This window comes from Gossypium arboreum, chromosome 12 (assembly GCF_025698485.1).
Source record: "Gossypium arboreum isolate Shixiya-1 chromosome 12, ASM2569848v2, whole genome shotgun sequence".
NCBI lineage: Eukaryota > Viridiplantae > Streptophyta > Magnoliopsida > Malvales > Malvaceae > Gossypium > Gossypium arboreum.
Window position 1 is genome coordinate 100,911,720 of NC_069081.1, and position 23,343 is coordinate 100,935,062.

The window sequence follows — 23,343 nt, forward strand, 5'->3', positions numbered from 1 at the left end:
AATCTTGTAATTTATATTTGAAAGTTAAATTTAGTGAATTAATTGAATTATGTTAAATTAAATGATTATGGTGCCAAGTTTATGAATTGATTTAAAAATATGTCTATGGTACATGAAGTGTATTTAATTATCATACATAAATGTGATTTCTATGATTATGGATATTATGGGAAATTGTAAGTTCATATGATTTTAATAAGACAATGTGTAATTTAATGTTATTGCGTTGATATTAAATGAGATGTAAGTTTATATGTAAGTAATACATCACTATTACTTGTATTATGATATTTTATAAAAATATTGGAAATATGTTTGTGGATAATTACTTGATTGGTGAAATTGTTGGAAAAGAGAGAAATCCGATTGAACCTTCTGAAAGATTGGATGATCTGATGGTATGTAGCTAGGTCACATGTATAGTCTTGAGTGCACATCATGTGTTCAAGAGAGCTACAAGACATTATGATGTAGCTAGGTCGCATGGGTGATACTATGTGTACACCATGTAGACAAGAGAGCTACGAGATATATGTAGCTAGGTCGCATGCGTGGTTCCAAGTGAAGGACACCATGTAGACAAGAGAGCTACGAGATAAAGCTGGCTAGGTCACATGGGTGGTACTAAGTGTTCACCATGTGTACAAGATAGCCGAACTATATGATGGGTGGAGCTATGTGCTGAAACCACCAAGTATCGAGGTTTGATCCAAGTGTTCAACGGAGACTCTCTATGTATTGCTTTGTGAGTTTTGTGATGAATAAGTGCAGAACTTGGTTATGTGAATGATGTGTTCATTAAGTGACCAGGATGTGGTAAGGTTATAAACAAGTAAGTTATACATGAGGATGATTTTATGGTGACCTTGTGATCATGGGCCTATACTTGTGATGTATGAAATATGGTGAAAATGATTTGTGATATGTATGTTAAAATGAGGTTAATACAAAGAAAGTGTGAAAGAGTGAATTAGCAATAAAACTGTTTTGGACAGTAGCAGTGACGTGATTTTGAAAAATCACAAAAAATGGTAAAAATTGAATCAGAGACTGAATGAGATATAAAATTAAATCTTAATGAGTCTATTTTCATATAAAATAAAAATATAAAGAAAAGAAGTTCTATATTTTGAGATATTTATGTTTTTGTGAGACTGAGTCAGAATGATTATGTGATCCCTTGTTCTGACTTTGGAAAATCACAAAAATTTGGAAAAAAATAATTAGAGGCTCAAAATTATATTTTTAAAATACATAATGAGTCTATTTTCAAGATAAATCAACAAGAACATTATCCGAGTTCTGTACTATGAGATAATTATTTTTTAGTGAAGAGAGGTCAGAACTGTCAGAAAGTGAAACAGGGGAAATTTTAATGAATAAACTGTACTAATTGGCTAAACTAAAAATTATGAAAATTTTATGGTGGAAAGATATGTGAGTCTAGTTTCAGGGGAAATTTACAGATCTTAATTTGGAGCTCTGTAGCTCGAATTATAAATAATTAAGTGACTATGACTCGTATGGACAGTTTGATGTGAACATTTATTAGTAAATTGTGAAATCGTGCTTACAAGAATGCTATATACATTAAGGATGTGGAATGGAGAGGAGGAGGAGGAAAATAAATATAGGTGGAGTACATGGAAACTATGGTATATGAAATATTGATATAATGAAATAAATGATATGTGTTTATAAGAAAACAAAAAGAGAATGTTATGTATCATGACATGTATATATATATATATATATATATATATATATATATATATATATATGACTAGTCTCAATGTAATGCTTGTTGGGTATGGAATTGAATTGAAATGTTTCGAGCAAACATGTTATTCTGCATGATCTGAATTGTGGTATTTTATAAAGATATGATCTAGCTTTAAATATGAATGCTTGATGATTAAGCTGAAGATATTTGGTAAGATGATAATCTTGGTATAAATGTATAAGTGGTACTATAATAAACAAGGTAAAATGAGTATGAGAGACACATGTATGATGACATACAAATGCTATGTTTGTGGTTTAATTGAGGATGCTTAATCATTAAATGAATACCATGTTATATGCTTTTGATTTTGTATAAGTGTGTAAGAGATCAAGGTTGACCAAAGCTTGGAAAATAGCCTAGGTATATTCCACACAGGCAGAGACATGACCATGTGTCTCAGCCGTGTATGGAACACGACTTTGGGACACGGGCGTGTGGAGCCTAAAGCATGAAATTTCCAAGATTTTCGTAAGTTCTCGGTTTAGTCCCGAACCTTTCTAAAGTATGTTTTGGGCTCTGTAGACTCAAATAAGGGACTATGTGTAAGAGAATAAACGCTTTGAAATATGAATAAAATTTTATGGCTCGTATTTTAGTTTAATATTTGTATGTTTGTCTGGTAACGCCTCGTACCTTACCCCGGCCTCGGATACGGGTAAGGGGTGTTACAGATTAGGCTAAGGTAAAAAATAAACAAGTTTACCAAAAGGGAGACTTGAACCCAAGGCATCACATAGATACCCATAACACATAACCACTAAAGCAAATACACATTTTTGTTAAATTTCACAAAAGCATAAATAATTTAATCAGGGCGTTACAGACAGTTTGTTAATTTATTAACAAAACTCTGCACTAGATGTATATCAAATGGAAATATGCTCTATTAAAACTTTATTAGAAATAATTGCACAATCACCTATTATAAGCTACAACATTAAAAAAATTTTCGAAGAAAAGTTAGTTGGGCAATTCCTTGGGTAAAGGAAAGAGTAAACATCTTTCGGACTCCCCCTAATTTTAAAAATATTGAAACATGGTATAAATTTTGAAACAATTTTTTGTTGCTATATACTTTGTCAAAGAGAATCATACTATGAAGGCATGCCTTTTTAATTACAATGATAACCATTGAGTTTCATTGTATACTCAAGGTTCATTTGCAAATAACTCTTTTGCACATAAAAATATAGGTGGGGGTGAATAAAACCTTCAATAAAGTGACATTAATGCACACATTAAAGCCTCCATTAATTTCTTATAAGTTTATTTTTATCGCCACAATCAACATTTTTCTTATGCAGACATAATACCTTGCAATTGCATATCACTTAAGAAAAGTTGTATATTAAATTTAGCCTCTTAGTTTTGGAGATTTCTGCATCCTATCTCTCTTTCTTACTTCGTTGCAAGGATGTTCATGTAGATCACCTGATAGATAGTTGTATTATTTTTTTATTCTTATTGAAACACATATGGTTTGACTCTTGCAAGTTTTAAGTATATTGGCGTGTCATTTGGCCTAGTCGAAGGCTATAATTGTTGTTTCAATTTGAGATTGCTATCTTCTAGTTCTTCTTGTTTTGGTTTCATACCCTTTATATGCTTGTTGTAGTATTTCTCCTTAAGTTAATTTGGGTAATAAATAGAATCTATTAGATGCAGTGCCATTAATCTTATCAACATTATATCTCATCATCTCTGCTGTCTTTTAGGAGCTTTATGGGGTATGACTAGAGAAGAGTGTACCTATCTCGAAACTCCTATTTTGGGAGATGCAATGTGCATATGTTCCATTAGGCCTACACTGTTACATGTTGTATTAATGAGGACATCTTTACGTATAGTCCCCTCTATTTATTTCATCAATCAAATAGAATGTACTTTTATCAACTTAATGCCGTACAATCACTTTTTGCTTTTCTATAACCTCTCTTTTTAGGTTTCATAACATCTTTCATGAAGTTGAGACTTCTTCGTGGATAACCTTGGTTATTTGTCTCCCTTTATTCAATTTCTATTGCAGCAAAATTTGACATTTTAACTGTAGTGATAGTGTCATTAGCCTTGTAGTGAGCCCAACATACCAACTACACCCACCCATGATTTTGAATTGTAGATACTTTATTTAATTGATTTTGATGTTTTGAAATTTAAAAATAAAAAAATATTGAAAAAATTTCTTTCAATAGTGTCGTTGATTTGTCACTATAATATCAAAATTAATTAAATTAATATTTTTCTATTTTTATTATATGTCCAAGTTGTTCATAACAAATTCAATTCAAATAACTCATATTTAATATATTTTACAAAACTTAAGTTTATTTTGATTATATAATATCGTATCTTTCATGTTAAGCTAAAAGCAAAAGAAAGAAAAAAACCTAACATTCTTCATTTGGGTAAACAATTTATAATATGTTTTTACTTGGAATGAAAGATAAAATTAATTAATTAAATTAATTGTAAGAAATTTTTTTTTATTTTTATCCTAGCATAGCTAAGCATGTAGAATTCTTAGGTTTGCTCTAATGCTTTTCTTAAGATTTTGATTTTGCTATTTTGCATTAACTGAGTTGTTAATAGTATGTCGTGTAATGTTTCTTCTTAGGTATTCACTCAAGTATAATTTCTTTAGTTGGCAATAGAGTAGTTCTAGCAATGTTTTACGTGGTGCCAATTTTATTGAATTTTGATTGACTGTCACCAACTACTCGAAACTCTAGTTTTGAGAAATTGTCTTTCTTTTGGTTATTTTCTTAAATACTATTATCTAAGCCATTTGTAACCTAATACTCTAAAAGTGGTAGTTGAAGGGTGGCCAATATTTATAACAACAAAAAATATAGGAGATTAATTGTAAAGAATGACAAATGAGTGACTTAGTCTTGATGGATAAGTAGTTAGTGCATTGTTTAAAGATCTTAAGTTTTATTCATTGCACTCTCATTTTTTTTCGTTCTCTTTTTAGCAAACTACGTTATAAAACAATCCTAAAATAAATATTAAATGGGGTAAACACATAACAAGAATGGGTAGTAGCCCAAATGGTTAAGTAGCTACTCATTCATTACATTTTAGGTTGAAGCCACGCCAAAACTCCCCCATTTTTCCTTTTAATTTCGACAGCAAGGGTAAATAATCCTGCAATCCCTTAAAAGTTCAAAAACCTAACTATTTATTCCCATTTCCTTCATTACATTAGGATTTTTTTATTTTCGATTCCAAATTAGAATTCCTCCCTTTTTTCTCTATATCTTCATCTTTTCTTTGCTCCCCTTTTCTTTTCATCATATTTTTAATGCATTTTGAAATATTAATGCCTTTTGAAATATTAATGCCTTTCCCGAATGAAAGTCAATCTCCATTAACTCATTTTTATTTTGGAATTGAAACTGTTGTTAGAAACATTCCAAATCTTAGCTAAGAATCGATAAGTGCGCCTCAATCTCGATGTTTAGATCTCAAAATTTTAAAAAATTTCTATCTAATGATAATCTTGTGATTGATTAACCGATCTTTCTTGATTTTTCTTTGAAACTTTTGACGATATTATTTTATCTTGAAATTAATCATTAATCCTTATGTAATTGTTAGTTGAAGGGCCCATTTGGGGTAACCTAGATAAAATTTGAACGAAAGGGACGTCACTCAGTCTCCCGGTGAAAGGTGTGTGTTCTATCACAAGCAAATCGTGGCTAAACTATGCCCGTCCGTGGGCCCACACCGCCTAGCCACACAGCCATGTCCCCTTTCAAAACCAAAGATAGTTTAGTTCTCACACGGGAACGACCCTTCCACACAGTCTGTCACACGAGCATGTGGACAATATGGCCTACCATACGACCATGTGCTCTTGAAACCCTAGTGTAGTTCGTAAATCGCAGGACCTCAGTTTGTTACACGACCTGGTCACACGGTTGTGTAACCCTTTCACATAGCTTAAGGCATTTCACACGACCTGGCCACATGGCCATGTGCCTCTATTTTTTAGATTTTACAATTTTGCCAAAATTTTGAGATTTATTCAGTTTAGCCTAATAAATCCCCAAATAATTTTTAGTATTTTATTTTATTCAATTAAGTCCTTGACAATACAAATAATGTTAGAATCTATGATCTGGTTGACTGAATTATTAATATTATGAAAAAGTATGATATTTCCAGTTCAATCCTTATTATGAAAAAGTATGATATGTCGAGTTCAATCCTTGTAAGTTCTCTAAATTGCTTTTAGAGTTTTCCTTGCTTAAATAAGTCCTTGATAATGTGTGAATTCTGAAATTTGTGTTTAATGCCTTAAGTGCTATTATTAGATCGCATGATATGTGAACATTATGTGTTTTCTGATAAAGTGAAACTGTTAACTTGAAAGTGATAATATTACTACCACTCTGCGAAGAACATTATTATCATGTTAAGTGTTAATGATGAATTAAGTATGTGTTGCTTGTCTACTACTAGTGTTGATTTTTTATAACACAAAGCATGACATAATGCATTGCATGGGGTGAGACATTGTACAAAGGAAGAGTGACAGTTTATTAAATCTACAAACAAGTAGTGGCTCATCCACAAAACCTAGTGGAAGTTTGTTTAATTTGCGACTATATTCTACACCCATAATAAGTGGCAGCAACTGTAAATATATGGCTAGTCCACGAACCTAGTGGCAGTTTGTTTAATCTGCAGCCATGTTGTGCACTCACAACAAGTGGCAGTAACTACAAATTTTTTTCATCTAAAATACTAGTGGTTTACCCATGTTTTTCTTTCTAATGTGTCGTGATTCGTTATAGCAGATTAAACTAGTTTTCGTACTTAAGGAGCTTGAATATAAGCAATTTTATTATGTTTTATTTAGTTTTTCTATTTTAGTTATGTATAATAAAAAATGTGATTTGAGTTGTTTATATGGCTCTAGGTCCAAATAAGCCTTAAAGGAAGGCTAACGTACTTAGTGGGTGTGCAGGACATGTCTTTGAAGGCATGAGAACTTAATACTAGTTGCTGTGTTGCAACTCGAAGTTTTCGAAGTCGCAACATAGGGAGTTGGACACCAAAATGTCAATACTACCATCGGTGTCATGACATAGCAAGAGGATGTCACGACATAGCCTTGAATCTAAGCTTGAGCTAAGCAGACTGCCATTAGTGATGTGACATAGAGTAGAGGATGTCGCGACATCGACCCTGTATATGAAGCATTTCCAAGCTGAGGGCGTTTTCGTCTGCACAATGAAATTTAACGAAAAAAATTAAGTGAACTAGGGATAAGGACGATGACCAACCCTAATGCAATATATAGGCCTTATTAAACACTTTAGAGATTTATTTTCTGTATCTGTAAACTCATATTTTAGTTTAGGTTTCAAATTCAATTTTTTTATACTAATGATTTATTTTTAGTTTATTTTTCATTAATGTTCTCCAAATAATCTGACTTGTGGATTCAAAGCAAACTATTTCTAGATTTATGCGCTTCATTCAAATACAATTTAGGATTCTTCTTAAATTTTTACTCTTGATTTGTTCTTTATGATTATTTTCTTTATCAAGTGTGTGTTAATATCTGACACAACTGTGTGTCTGCTTTAGTGGTTAAGTGTTCTGGGAGTGTGTGGGAGGTCTTGGGTTCAAGTCTCACTTCTGTCAATTTTGTTATTTTTGGATCCAAGCCTTATTCCTATTCAGTAGGCTTTTATTAAATTGTTTGTTAATTCATATCATAATGAGCTTACTAGTTCGAGTGGTAACAAAGTTAGTGTGTTGGAGGTCTTGTGTTCGAATCCCTATGCGAGCGTGGGCATCATTTTTGCTGGGTTTTGTGATAGAGTTTTGGTGGAATTAAAATTCTGAAGTGGTTGTGATTAAGGTGTTAGTGGGAAGTTGGGGGATATCAAAATTGAATTTTATTTTTGTTATTTTTTCCCAAATCCCCTCTATTTTTATGCTCTTCTTCTTCTAAAAACAAAAGCCCATTTTTTCTCTTGCCATTTTCTTTTCTCGCAGATAGATATTAAACTCTTTTCTCCGTTCTTGTCCTTATCGTTAATCCTTACTATTGGGCATTTCAAATCATTGTCTTTCGTGTAGTCGGTAAATGGGTTTCTGTTTGTATTCTTTTTATCGTTATTTTTTGAAGGTTGAAACGTTGTTGTATCTTGTGGTGTAGGAGAAGGCGTTGAACTGTGAGTTCGCTTCGTTTGTTTGATTAGGGTTAGCAATGTTCTCATTGTTGGTAAGTCAAGTTTTTATCGGATTGTTGATGATGAATTCAAAAATTTAGTGACTTGATCGATGTTTGGTATGCTGTTTTTAAGTTTTGAAAGGCTCAGGAGTGATTTCGTATCAAGTTGATACCAGGTGTGGTCCCAAAATGTAGAAAAACAAGTTTCAACGAAAGCCAAAAAACTATTCTGTCGACGCTACACAAGCATGTGGCGCCCATGTGGATGGTCGTGTGCGAGACACGATCGTGTGGTCAACGAAAGCATGGTCGCGTGCAGCACATGGCTATGTGGTGACGTGAGTGTGGCCATGTGGGCCCACATGGGCATGCCACAAGGGCGTGTGGGTTTTGGACCCGGCCGTGTGGGCTACATGAGTAAGGCCAAGTCTGGGCATGTGGGCCCACATGGGCATGTAGGCCCATTATTTGAAAATTTCCCTAGGGTTGCACGGGTCGCTCCGATCAACTATGGGCTTATTGTAGGGTCGGTAAGGGCTGTTTAACCCTAATTTGAATGTGATGATATTTTGATAGACTGATCTGAGTAGGATATTAAATGTATGCCTGACTGTACAGCCATATGTATATATGTTATTTGTATAAAAGCATGTCGAGCTTGTTCAATCTGGTAAATTTGTATATGATTTGTGTGAGATTTGTATATGAGGAGGAAGTATTCTGATCGACGTTAACCACCTATATTCTAGCAGCTTGGTTGCAGATATTCTAATATGTGTCTTAATGGCACAATGTGGTTTATAGGGATGGGTGGGTGTTTTAACCCCACAGGGTGTGATGGGATGCTTGGAGATGGCGTGTAGAGGATGGGGGTAGGATTTATGCATATCTGCTTCTGGATCTCATTCTAAATCAGAAACTATATTTTTTTCTGACCGAGCTTATAATTCTGTATGTTGCATGCTTAATTTTGCTGGGTTACGCACTGAGTTTTTGTAAACTCACATCTGTTGTCTGTTTTGTCAGGTAATCCACTAGCTTAGGTGGATCGGTGCGACGGAGTCTCATGGTGATCACAAGGTTGCGAATTGATTTTAAATAATGGTTTTTATTTAATTACAAATTATTTCTGGGATTTTTGTAATTGTTGGACACTTTAGACTGTTTGAATTTTATTTTGGTTTTGGTTACGTTTTAATTTTTATTGCAATGTTTAACTAAAATTACGGTTTTATGATATCAAAGGTTTTTCTGAAAGTATGAACTGGATTTCCAAAATATAACGGTTTTAAAGACTTCCACTGTAAACTATGTTTTGGAAAATGAATTGATCAAATAACGTTTTCAGTAATAGTTATAAAACTTGGATAATTTATCAAAACAACACCATTTTCAAAACCCTTCCATGTAACACTCTCGAATGCGACCATAACGTCTAGGCCGAGTTTAGGGTGTTACATTTAGTGGTGTCAGAGCCAGATTGTAAAACTCGGGCTATGAAATTTTGGGTTCCAAAATTGTGTTTTAAAAAGAGTTAGTTAATTTTAAATGATTTGAATAATTAGAGAAAGTATGCGGTACATCGAGTTTACAGCACCGATCCTGTAAGTATCTTTGTACTTAGATAGAACTATTTTGATATACTGTAGATAGTACTTTCTGAAACTATACTGATATAGTTAGAGACTAAAACTTCTGAAAATAATTCTGAACTTTTGATAATTTATGATAAAATATTTGTTAATAAATACTAGAACTGATGCATAAAACTTTATAATGTAGATAAATTTGAAAATTTACGATGAGCATTCGTGAAACTTATGGACGTGGTATTCGAAGCCGTAGGGGTGCTCAAGCTAAGTCTTCTTCTCTGGGTGGTATGCTGAATTTAGATACGAGTGAGGCACCAGTTTCATCTGCTATTGAGACTGGGTCTCAAGGCCGTTTTGCTGGGGACGACGCACTGTCCTAAGCAATGCTAAGGATTTTAGAGAGGATTGCTAGACCCTATTCTGGAGTTAGGGGCCGAGGGTTGGTAACTGAACGACTCCGGTCTAATGGTGCTGAGCTGTTTAGGGGTGTCACTGGAGTCGCCCCTAATGTGGTCGAGTATTGGTTGGAGGTCACCGAGAGGATTACGAATGACCTAAACTATACTCCTGAGCAGAAACTGAAGGGTGCAGTCTTTTTACTTCGTGATGAGGCTTATCAGTGGTGGTTGACGGTTGAGGAGGGTACTTAGCCTGATAGTCTAAATTGAGATTTCTTCAAAACCACTTTTCAGAGTAAGTACGTGGGGGCGAGCTATGTGGATGCTCGCAGGTGTAAGTTCATGAATCTCACGCAAGGCGATAGATCGGTGGCCGAGTATAAGGCCAAGTGTCTGATATTGAGCTGCTATGCTCGAGGCATGGTGGCATTCGAGTATAAGAGATGAGTCTGTTTTGAGGATGGTCTGAGGGAGAACTTGAGGGTTCTGATTGCTCTACAGAGGGAGCGGGAGTTTGCAATTCTGGTCAAGAAGACGAATATCTTTGATGATGTTAAGTGCCAGAGTGCCAGAATAGGGATCGAGAGAGGGGTAAGAACAAGAGGGAATCAGAGTCATCTAGTTTTGTTCAAATGCCTTAGAAAAAGGCCAGACCTGATAGACCAGTTAGAGTAGGAGACCCTATTGTTCTTACTGTGATTCAGCAGTGTGGAGATTGTGGTAGGCACCATCTGAGTGGGTGTTGGAGGAGGATTAGGGCTTGTCTAAGGTGTGGGTCATTAGAGCACTGTATTAGAGAGTGTCCATAGTAGGAAAATTAGATGCAAGCCTTGGGACTGGGTTCTGTACAGTCTCAGAGGGCAGTTCAGCAGCGACCTAGTGGCCGTGGCCAGGCTAGGGGTGGTAATGGTATGGGTCAAGGGCAGATAACACCGGACAGAGGTGCTAATCAGGTCGAGACGAGACAACCTGTTTTGGTTTATGCTACATGACGTCAAAAGGATAGAGATGCTCCAGATTTTATCACCGGTACGTTCTTTATATTTGACATACTTTATACTACTCTGATAGACATAGGTTCTACTCATTCCTATGTAGCTAGCACTGTATTTGAAACTCTAGGGATTTCTGTTAAGAGCACTACTAGTGAGATTACTGTATTGAGTTTGTTGGGGCAGTTTGTTTGGGTTAGTAAACCCTATAGGGACGTTCCGTTAGAGGTGTAAGGGATGGTATTTCTGGCAGATTTAATTGAGCTTCTATTTGGGGAATTTGACTTGACCTTGGATATGGATTGGTTAGTTAAGCACCGAGTTAGTTTGGATTACACGATGAAGAGGGTCGTTCTAAGAATTGAGGATAATAATGAGGTGGTTGTGATCGGTGATCACCGAGATTATCTGTCTAATGTGATCTTTGCACTCGCTGATTAATTGGTTTGAAAAGGATGTGAGGCATATTTGCCTTATGTCAGTGATTCTGTTTCTAAGGACTCTTCTGTTAGGGATATCAGAATAGTGAGGGACTTTCCAGATGTTTTTCCTAAGGAGCTACTAGGTTTACCTCCGAATCGAGAGGTCAAGTTTAGAATTGAGATTCTATCGGGTACAGCTTCAGTGTCCATCGCTCCATATCATATGGAATCGAAGGAGCTTACAGAGCTTAAGGTTCAACTATAAGAGCTTCTGGATCGTGGTTTCATTCGTCCTAGTGTGTCTCTGTGGGGAGCACCAGTTCTGTTTGTTAAGAAGAAAGATGGGACCATGAGGATATGTATCGATTATCCATAGTTGAGCATGTTAACTGTGAAGAATAAGTATCCGCTTTTGAGGATCGATGACTTATTTGATCAATTTCGAGGGGCTTCAGTGTTTTCAAAGATTGATCTTCGTTCTTGCTATCGTCATTTGAGGGTTAAAGAGGTAGATGTTCATAAGACTACATTTAGAACTTGTTATAGACATTATAAGTTCCTAGTGATGCCTTTTTGTTTTACGAATCCTCTGACGACATTTATGGATTTGATGAACCAAGTGTGTTGGCCATATCTGGATCAGTTTTTCGTGGTCTTCATCGATGATATTCTGGTTTACTCTAAGACTGATGATGAGCATGATGAACATATTAGAGTAGTGCTTTAGATTCTACGTGAGAAATAACTTTACACTAAGTTGAGCAAGTGTGAGTTCTGGTTGCTTGAAGTGACTTTTCTAGGGCATGTGGTGTCTGCTGAGGGGATTTGAGTGGATCCGAGGAAGATCGAGGCTGTGCTTGATTGGAAATAGCCTAAGAACGTATCTGAAATTTGCAATTTTTTGGGTTTGGCGGGTTATTATCGGTAGTTTTTCGAGGGGTGCTCCTTGATTGTAGTTCCTTTGACTAAACTTCTGCGCAAGATGGTTCCTTTTGCTTAGATTGATGTACAAGAATTGAGTTTTGAGAAGCTCAAGTCTGTTCTGACTTAAGCTCTTGTTTTGACATAGCCTGAATCGAGTAAAGAGTTTTTAGTATACAGTGATGAGTCGCATGTTGGTTTGGGTTGTGTTCTGATGCAGGATGGTAAGGTTGTGGTTTATGCATCCCGTTAGCTTAAGACACATGAGGGAAATTATCCGACGCATGATCTCGAGTTGGCTGCGGTGGTTTTTGCATTGAAAATCTAGAGGCATTATCTGTATGGTGAGAAGTGTATTATTTACACTGATAAAAAGATCCTCAAGTATCTCATTACTCAGAAGGAGTTGAATCCTAGGAAGCATCGTTGGATTGAGCTGCTCAATATTATGACTGTACGATAGAGTATCATCCTGTAAGGCAAATATAGTGGTAGATGCTCTAAGTCGTAGGGTAATAACTGAACTAAGGGTGATGTTTGCTCGCCTTAGTCTGTTTGATGATGGGAGTCTATTAGCAAAGTTGCAAGTTAAGCCGACTTGTATTGATCAGATTCGAGATAAACAGTTAGGGGATGAGTCTCTGGCTTTGTGGTTTCGTCAGATTGAGAATGACAATACTTCAGATTTTGGGTTGAATAATGATGGGGTGCTATGTTTTTGAGGTCAAATTGGTGTGCCGAATGATTCAAATTTGAGACAGTCGATTCTGAGGGAGGCGCATAATAGCCCTTATACTATGCATTCCGGTGGTAATAAAATGTATTGCAATCTTCGTAAGTTGTATTGGTGGCTAGGATTAAAGCATGAAGTTACTGATTTCGTTGCTCGTTGTCAGATGTGTCAGCAAGTTAAGGTTGAGCACTAATTGCCTTCGAGTTTGCTACAACCCGTTAAGATTCCTTTATGGAAGTGGGAGCGAGTGACGATGGACTTTGTTAGTGGGTTGCCCTTGAAACCCACTAATAAGGATTCTATTTGTATCATTGTGGATCGATTGACCAAGTCCACTCATTTTATTCCGGTTCGGATCGATTATTCTCTGCAAAAGTTAGCGAAGCTAAATATTTCTGAGATAGTTAGACTACATGGGGTTCCTGTGTCGATTATTTCTGATAGAGATCCTCGCTTCACTTCTTGGTTCTAAAAGAAATTGCATGAGGCTCTAGGTTCGAGATTGGACTTCAGTACTGCGTTCCATCTTCAGACCGATGGTCAATCTAAGAGGGTGATTCAGATACTGTAGGGTATGCTTCGGAATTGCATTATTGATTTTCGAGGTAGTTAGAGGATTATCTGCCGCTAGCTGAGTTCAACTACAGTAAAAGTTTCCAGTCTAGCATTAAGATGGCACCTTACGAGGCTTTATATGGTCATAAGTGTCGTACCCTGCTATGTGGACTGAGTTGGGTGAACATCAAGTTTTGGGTCCTTAGTTGGTTTTTGAGACCGAAGATAAAGTCAAACTAATTCAGGATTGTCTGAAGGTAACTTCTGATAGACAGAAATCTTATACAGATTTGAAGAGGCGTGATATTGAGTACTCTATAGGGGACTTTGTATTTCTTAAGGTCTCTCCGTGGAAGAAGGTTCTGAGAGTCGATCGTAAGGGCAAGTTGAGCCCTAGGTTCATCGAGCCGTATCGGGCCGTATGGTGTGATGGGATGGTCGGAGATGGTGTGTAGAGGATGGGGGTAGGATTTATGCATATCTACTTCTGGATCTCATTTTGAATCTGAAACTGTATCTGTTTCTAACCGAGCTTATAATTCTGTATGTTGCATGCTTAATTCTACTAGGTTACATACTGAGTTTTCGTAAACTCACATCTGTTGTTTGTTTTGTCAGGTAATCCACATGTTTAGGCGGATTGGTGCGATGGAGTCTCACGGTGATCATAAGGTTGCGGATTGATTTTAAATAATGGTTTTATTTAATTATGGATTATTTTTGGGAGTTTTGTAATTATTGGACACTCTGGACTGTTTAAATTTATTTTGGTTTTGGTTATGTTTTAACTTTTATTGCAATGTTTGACTAAAATTACGATTTTACGAAATCAAAGGTTTTTTCCGAAAGTATGAACTGGATTTCCAAAATATAACGGTTTTAAAGACTTTCGTTGTAAACTATGTTTTAGCAAAAGAATTGAACAAATAACGTTTTCAGTAATAGTTATAAAACTTGGATGATTTATCAAAACAACACTGTTTTCAAAACCCTTCCATGTAACACTCTCGGATGTGACCATAACGTCTAGGCCGAGTTTGGAGTGTTACAAATCAGCTATGCTTAGATTTGATTGAATCACATATTAGTTCCCCAGTTTTATTATTTTATGCAACTTTATTTATTTTCTTATAAAAACAATTGTTTTTTACTTTATGATCCTCGTACTATAATTTCTTTAAATTACTAATTAGATCTATTTGCGTTTAGGTTAATATCAATTTATTACTCGCCTTCCTTAGGTACGTTCCTTGAGAACTCACCTACTTCGTTGTAAAATTATATTACAACCTGATCCGTATACTTGTGGACACCACCTTAATTCTATATATATTTTAGCAATATTCACACTCTAGATGCTAGTACGTCTGAAGGCGGTCACTTTTCAAAGTGGTAGTTTATATGCAAATCAATGGTGGCTAGTCTATAATCTAGAGTGGTAAGGTAGGTAAGTTTTGGGGAATTCATAGGTGAGGCATGTAGTGGAGTTGGGTAGGAATTTTTTGTTAATTTGAAACTTCAATGCATTTATAAGCATGTATATAAAAAACTGTGAATACAAGATAGTGAAGTGAAGTGTTTTATGTGAACAACTGTTAATCTGAGGTGCTTTATGGTTGTCTTCAATCTCAGGATTGCTAATTCCTGTGCCTTGTTGGTTTGTTGTTTTATTATGGTTTTCTTGTGACTGAACTCACATTGAGCTCGTAGCTCACTCCCCTTTAATTCCCATCCTTATAAATAACCCACTAGGTTAGGACACGAACGCGATAGACAGAGAGCTTGAAAAAGTTTTAATGTTATGAAAGTATTATTATACTTATTTTTAAAATTTTTGTTATTCCGGAACTATATTGTATTATTTATTTTCTAGCATTAGATTTATTTTAGGTTTTGGTTTTATATTGCAAGCTTGACATATAAATTGTTTTTTAAAGATGACAAAATATGGATTTCAATTAATTATGCATGAAATATAAATGTTAGTAAAACTCAGAAAAACCACTTTTCCGTTGCAAGGTCATAATTACATTTTGTTTAATAACTAGAATGTAACTATGTTTTCAATAGTTATCACCTTTTACAAGAAAAATATTAATTTTATTTTATTTTATCAACCCATGATTTGTTTTCTAAAAATAGACTAAGTCTTTCTAAAGATAAAAAAATGTTTTAATCTGACTATTTAAAATCTTCAATTGCACTAGGCCATCTCGATGGCTGGTATAATCTCCTGAACTCGGGCCTACCATCTAGGCCAATTTGAGAAGGTTACAATTTCAGTGGCATAAAGTACTAAAATCATATTTCAATCATCTTCACATATATTATTTGATGTTGATTTGAGTTGAATTAAAATATTTAATTTGAACTTATATATTTTTCATTTGTAAAGAAAAAAGTGATTTTAATTCAAACAAAAGAAGAGATAATTTGTTACCAACTAAATTGATGAAAAAGAACCTAATATGATATATACGTGAATACAATAACAATACATTAATTACACAATAGTTGTGTCCTATTTATAATATCCTTTTATTTAGGTATATTGTGTCTGAACAAAATTAGTAAATATAAAAACTATGCATCAAATATGTTCAGTTCTAATTCTAATTCTAATTCTAATTCTAATTCCGATTCCAATTTGAGTTTGAACTTAATTTGGAACACAAAAATTGAGCATGATGTCAAGTATGAGAATCCAACTCAAGTTTTATCAAATAAACAAACCTAATTAAATTTAGTAAAGCTAATTAAAGCAGTTTAATCTTTATCTTGTATCAAGTCTAAATTTTAAAAGTGAAAGTCAATGAAATTATATTGGATCATTCAATTCTCAAGGTTTCTATGAAGATTCAGATTGAATTTCTTGACTCGGTTCAACCCCATTAAATAACTTTAAATTTTTTATTTTGATACAATAGTTAATATTATTTTCAAACGCATATAACTGGTGAAATACTCCGTAGGGTAAAATTATTGAAATACCCTTGGTTTACAATATTAATTAATACCCTTGGTTTATAAAATTACCAAAATACCGTCGATTAGCAAAATTACCAAAATATCCTTGGTTTGTAAAATTACCAAAATACCCCTGATTTGTGAAATTACTGAAATACCTTTGACCTGTAAAATTATTGAAATACCCTCGACTTGTAAAATTATTGAAATACCCTCAATTTTTAAAATTACCAAAATACCCTTGATTTAGAAAATTATCAAAATACCATTGATTTGGAAAATTACAGAAATACCCCTAATTTACAAAATTACAGAAATACCATTGACTTTCAAAAATTACAGAAATACCATTGGTTTGCAAAATTACTAAAATACCCTTAGTTTGTAGATTTACCAAAACACCCTTATAGGCTGAAATGACTAAAATACCCCTAATAGGTAAAAAGACCATTCTGCCCCTCTAGGGTATATGACTCACTGATAATACAATTTGATTGATTTGACTATGTTTTGACTGAGAATGTATGACTGTGATTGGACTGTTGTGACTGTGATTTGTATGATTTTGTATGCTGTGTGTATATTTGCTGCATTCATATAATATTATGTTGCACATGGGTGGGGATTATGAAATAGAGGAAGAAATTGAGGATCGCATGGTTGCTTGACAACCGTGGATCCACTGATTGAGGATCGCATGATTGCTTGGCTACCGTGGATCCACCGATTAAGGATCGCATGGTTGTTTGATGACCGTGGATCCACCGGTGGCTTTTAAGCCCAATATATAATTATTGACGACTCTGTGTCGATCATATTTACTCGAGGCTGTGTGCCGACTATATTACCGTCGCTGATGGCTATGTGCCTAACATGATACAACTATCGATGGCTTAAAGCCAATTATTCTAATTATGGCTTTGTGCCAACCTACATATGGTTGTGTGCCAACCTGATTATGGCTGTGTGCCAAACGTATTTGCCTAAGGCTATGTGCCAATATATGATTATTGACGACTCTGTGTCGATCATATTTACCTAGGGCTGTGTGCGAGTTATGTTACTCTAGTTGAGGGCTATGTGCCTAACATAATGCAGTTATCGATGGCTTTGTGCCATTGTGCCATTCTACTTACGTCTTCTAGTCGTCCTATTATCTGGTAGCATTGCTGGAATGTTTACGGCTATGTGTTGTCCTGTCTACAGCGTTGAGCTGTCCTGTTGAATTAGTACTGAAATTGGTGGTAAGCTTAGTGTGTTGGCTAGGTGGGTCGATTTTATCCCCACATGGTGTGCTGGTTGGTACGGGTGGTGTGTTGGTTGGATTGGGCTGGTAATCTGTCTGCATATCTACATATGATACTGATTCTGTAATGGGCTCTGGCCCAGACTGATTCTGAATTCTGTCTGTTTACTAACTGTTTTAGTTTAGGAGGGGACACACTGAGTTTTCATAAACTCACCCCATTTATTAACTGTGCAGGTAATCCCCAACATTAGGAGGATCGGTGCTGCGAAGGACTCGGAGGTGGCCACACAACTGCTATTGTTTTCGAATTTCTTTTAAGTTATCTATTTACAAGTACTTATATTTGATCTAGGCTGTAACATGGCCTCTTTTAATTTTTGGTTCTAAATTTGGAATTTTATATACTGTTTTATAACTTCTGGAGTAGAACACGATTTTCTTTTCCAAAATAATAACTATTTTTCAAAAGATCACGTTTCTACAAAACTTTAAACTAAGATTCCGCAGCAAATAAAGTTTTAAATGCAATAATGTTTTACAAGAGAATGAGTTTTAATAAACCAATGGAAATTGAGGTTTTCACAAGTTTTAAAATGGCCAGAGGTTTTAAATAATAAGAAGGGTTTTCAATGAGAACATGATTTTCGAAAAACACTTCAATGTGACATGCCAGATTTCGGTCATAGCGTCTAGGCCGGGTTTAGGGTGTTACATTTAGTGGCAATCAGAGAGGGACAAAAGATACAATTGTTAGATCAGAGGCTCGTGTACCTACCAGAGCTTATGCTATCCGAGCTCGTGAGGAAACTTCATCACCAAATGTGATTACGGGTACATTTACTCTTTATGATACTTCTGTGATTGCTTTGATAGATCCTGGATCAACACATACGTATAAATGCATGAACTTAGTAAATAGTAAGACTTTGCTTATAGAGTCTACTGAATTTATAATTAGAGTCTCGAACCCCTTAGGTAGATGTGTTTTGGTTGATAAAGTCTGCAAGAATTAAATGTTTCGAGACACTTGTTTTCCGGCTAACCTGATGCTGTTACCTTTTAATGAATTTGATATAATTCTGGGTATGGATTGGTTAACTTTGGATGATGCTGTTGTGAACTGCAAATGGAAAACTATTGATTTGAGATGCAAGAGTGATGAAATAGTCTGAATTGAATCTAGTGATTGGAATGGATTGCCTGCTGTGATATCTTCGAGGAAAGCTTTGAGTATTGTGAGAAAGGGTTGTCAAGCCTACTTTGCTTTTATAATCGATTTGAAAGTGTCAGAAAAGAAAGTTCTATCAGTGTCTGTCGTATGTGAGTTTCCTGATGTGTTTCTTGAAGAACTTTTGGGTTTACCTCCGATACGAGAAGTTGAATTCGCATTGAATTGGTACCTGGTACTACTCCGATTTCGATAGCTCCGTATAGAATGGCTCCGACTGAATTAAAAGAACTAAAATTTCAGTTGCAAGAATTGACCGGTAAAGGATTGGCTAGATCGAGTTTCTCACCTTGGGGTGCTCCGATTCTATTTGTGAAAAAGAAAGACGATACGATGAGAATGTGTATAGATTATCGTCAGTTGAATAAAGCGACTATCAAGAATAAGTATCCTCCGCCTCAAATTGATGATTTGTTTGATCAGTTGAAAGGAGCTGCTGTGTTTTCGAAAATAGACTTGAGATCAGGCTATTATCAGTTGCGTGTGAAAGACTCAGACATTCCGAAACCTGCTTTAAGAACGAGGTACAACCACTACGAATTCTTAGTTATGCCTTTCAGTTTAACTAACACACCTGTTATCTTTATGGATTTGATTAATAGAATTTTTAGACCGTATTTAGATCGATTAGTTGTCATATTCATTGATGACATATTGATTTATTCACGAGATGAAACTAAACATGCCAAGCATCTGACAATAGTGTTACAGACTTTGCGAGATAAATAGTTATATGCAAAGTTTAGTAAATGTGAATTCTGGTTGCAAGAGATCGGTTTTCTAGTCATATTGTATCAACATTTGGTATTTGAGTTGATCCGAATAAGATTTCAGCTATTCTGGATTAGAAACCTCCAAGTAACATCTTGCCAGTTATTATAGAAGGTTTGTAAAAGATTTTTCTATGATTTCAACTCCGTTAACGAAGCTACTTCAGAAAGATGTAAAGTTTGAATAGTCCGAAAAGTGTCAGAACAGCTTTGATCAGTTAAAAACTTTGTTGACTGAAGCTCTAATATTAATACAACCTGAATCGGGTAAAGAATTTGTAATCTACAGTGATGCTTCGTTGATCGGACTAGGATGTGTTTTGATGCAAGAAGGCAAAGTCATGTGTTTTGATGCAAGAAGGCAAAGTCATGTGTTTTGAAGCCACACGAAAAGAACTATCCGACACACGATCTTGAGTGGGCTGCAATTGTTTTTGCTTTGAAGATTTGGCACCACTATCTATTTGGTGAGAAATGTCATGTGTATTTTGATAATAAGAGTTTGAAGTATTTGATGACTCAGAAAGATCTGAATCTATGACAAAGAAGATGGTTAGAGTTGCTAAAAGACTGCAAACTTATGATTGATTATCATCCAGGAAAAACAAATGTTGTTACTGATGTCTTGAGTCGAAAATCGTTGTTTGCTTTACGTACGATGAATACTCATTTGGTTCTGCCCAATGATGGTTTAGTCTTAGCTGAATTGAAAGCAAGACCTTTGTTCTTACAGCGGATTATCGAAGCTCAGAAGATTGATAATGAGATTTTATCTAAAAGAGCTCAGTGTGATTTAGATTTGATTCAGAATTTAGAGATGATAAAGATGACCATCTAAGATTCCGAGATTGAATTTGTGTCTCAAGAAATTTAGAATTAATTTAGATGATTTTGAATGAACTTCACAATAGTCAGTTATCTGTGCATCCAGGTAGTAGAAAAATGTATAATGATTTGAAACAACATTACTGGTGGTCCGGAATGAAAAGAGAAATTTCTAACTTTGTTTCGAAATGTTTGATCTATCAGCAAGTTAAAGCTGAACATCAGGTGCCATCTAGTTTGTTACTACCGATTATGGTTCCGAAAGAGAAATGGGATCGAGTAACAATGAACTTTGTTTCGGGTTTACCCCTATCTTCGAGAAAGAAAGATGCAATCTGGGTTGTAGTTGATCGATTGACGAAATTAGCTCATTTTATTCTGGTGCGATCTGATTACTCACTAGATAAGTTGGTTGAGTTATACATTTTCGGTATTGTAAGATTGCACAGTGTGCCATTATCTATTGTACTAGAAAAAGTTCCGAGATTCACATCACGATTCTGGAAGAAGTTGCTAGATGCTCTGGGTACTAAATTGCATTTCAATACTACTTTTCACCCACAAATGGATGGTCAACCCGAGCAGATTATTCAGATACTCAAGGATATGTTAAGATGTTGCATTCTTGAGTTTGAAGGTACGTGGGAACAATATCTACCTTTAATTGAATTCGCTTATAATAATAGTTTTCAGTTAGCATTAAAATGGCACCGTATGAATATTTATATGGTCAAAAATGTCGTACACCTTTGTATTGGATTGAGCGTAGTGAAAATAAGATTCACGGGGTTGATTTGATAAAAGAAACTGAACAGAAAGTAAAAGTGATCTGAGATAGCTTAAAAACAGCTTCTGATCGTCAGAAATCTTATGCCAATTTGAAAAGGAAAGATATTGAATTTGAAATTGGTGACAAAGTGTTTTTGAAAGTATCTTCATAGAAGAAAGTACTTCAGTTTGGTAGAAAAGGCAAATTGAGTCCGAGATTCATTGGACCGTATGAGATTACCAAGCGTATTAGGCCGGTAGCATATAGATTGTTGTTGCCACCAAAATTAGAAAAGATTCATAATGTGTTTCACATATCAATGCTTTGACGATACAGATCTGATCCTTTGCATGTGATTCCTCCGTCTGAGATTGAAATTTAGTCTGATATGACTTACAAAGAAAAGTATATCCGTATCTTAGCTCGAGAGGTTAAAGAGCTGTGAAATAAGAAAATTCTGTTAGTAAAAGTGATGTGGCATCGACACGGTATTGAAGAGGCCACGTGGGAGCCTGAAGATGCTATGAGATGATAATATTTGAATCTTTTTAACGGTAAGATTTTCGGGGACGAAAATCCCTAAGGGGGGAGAATTGTAACAGCCCAGTTTAGACCCTAGTTAGAACAGTGGTTTCGGAACCAAAAATTCGAGTAAAAGAATATTTAAATATTATTTTCTGTGCTTATGATGTACGAATTAGCATGTGTGAAAGTTTCGTATTAAAATTTAATTGTTTGTGTGCCAATTTAATAAAAAGGACCTAATCGTGTAAAATGTAAAAGTTACCTGTTATATGTTAAAAGTGCATATTTGATTTGACTTTATAATTGTGAGGTCCTTATGTGGCTATTTGACCATGGTTTTGATTAAATGACATTAATGGACATTAGTTGATGGAATATTAATATTTTATTACAAGGGTAAAAAGGTAATTAGTGCATTATGATGAAATAAAATAAAACAAACATATTTCATTCATCATTTTTAGTGTTCATCCACCGAAAATAGGAAAGAAAACCTAAGTTTGAAGAGCTTTAAGTTTCGGCACCCATCTTGGCTAATTAGGTATGTGTTTTTGTTCTGTTTTTGATAATTTTTACGTTTTTGTAATCGTTGCTTTATATGCTACAAAGCTCATACTTGAATTTCTAATTTTGATGAATATTTTGAGTTATGCCATTGATGAATCCAAGAGTTTTGTAATGTTAATTGGTAGAATATGAAAGCTTAGTGTTTGATACACATGTTTTGTAAAGTGATTTTGAGTAAAAATGTATAAAATGGACTAAATTGTGAAATTTGTAAATTGAAGGACTAAAATGTGAAATAAATGAAATGTGTGGACTTGTATGAGAGCTATGAAAATTCGACTAAGCTAGTATACAAGCAAGCTTTGTGTATTTTGTGATTTTGTAAATTAGGGACTAAAATGTCAAAATGTGAAAATGTGAGGGTTAAATTGTGAAATGCCCTAAATGAATGTTTATGGATTGATTTGAATTATTTGGTGAATAAAAAGAGTTAATTTTGAATACATATAGATCAAGAAAAGAGGAATTTAGATTTAGACCGAGGGAAGTCGAAGATTATAGAGTAAACTGTCCGAGTCGACAATTCCGAGTACGAGGTAAGTTCATACGTAAAACTTGATATTGCAAGTATGTATTGATGTTTTGATTATATATAGATTGTATATATATTTGGTTTGGATGAATACGATGAGAAATCAATTGTGTTTGGCACTATGTGTGCAATACCGAGATAGCTTCGATTAATTGAGATGGCATTAAGTGCGCGGAATTATTATAGCTTTGGCTAATCTTTAAAGCACTAAGTGTGTGAATGTTTAAAGCATTGGTAATCTTCAGAAAGTCTTAAAAAATCCGAACAAGAGGTGAGAATGAAAATGAATGAGTTCGGGAAGGTTCAGGTACGTATGATA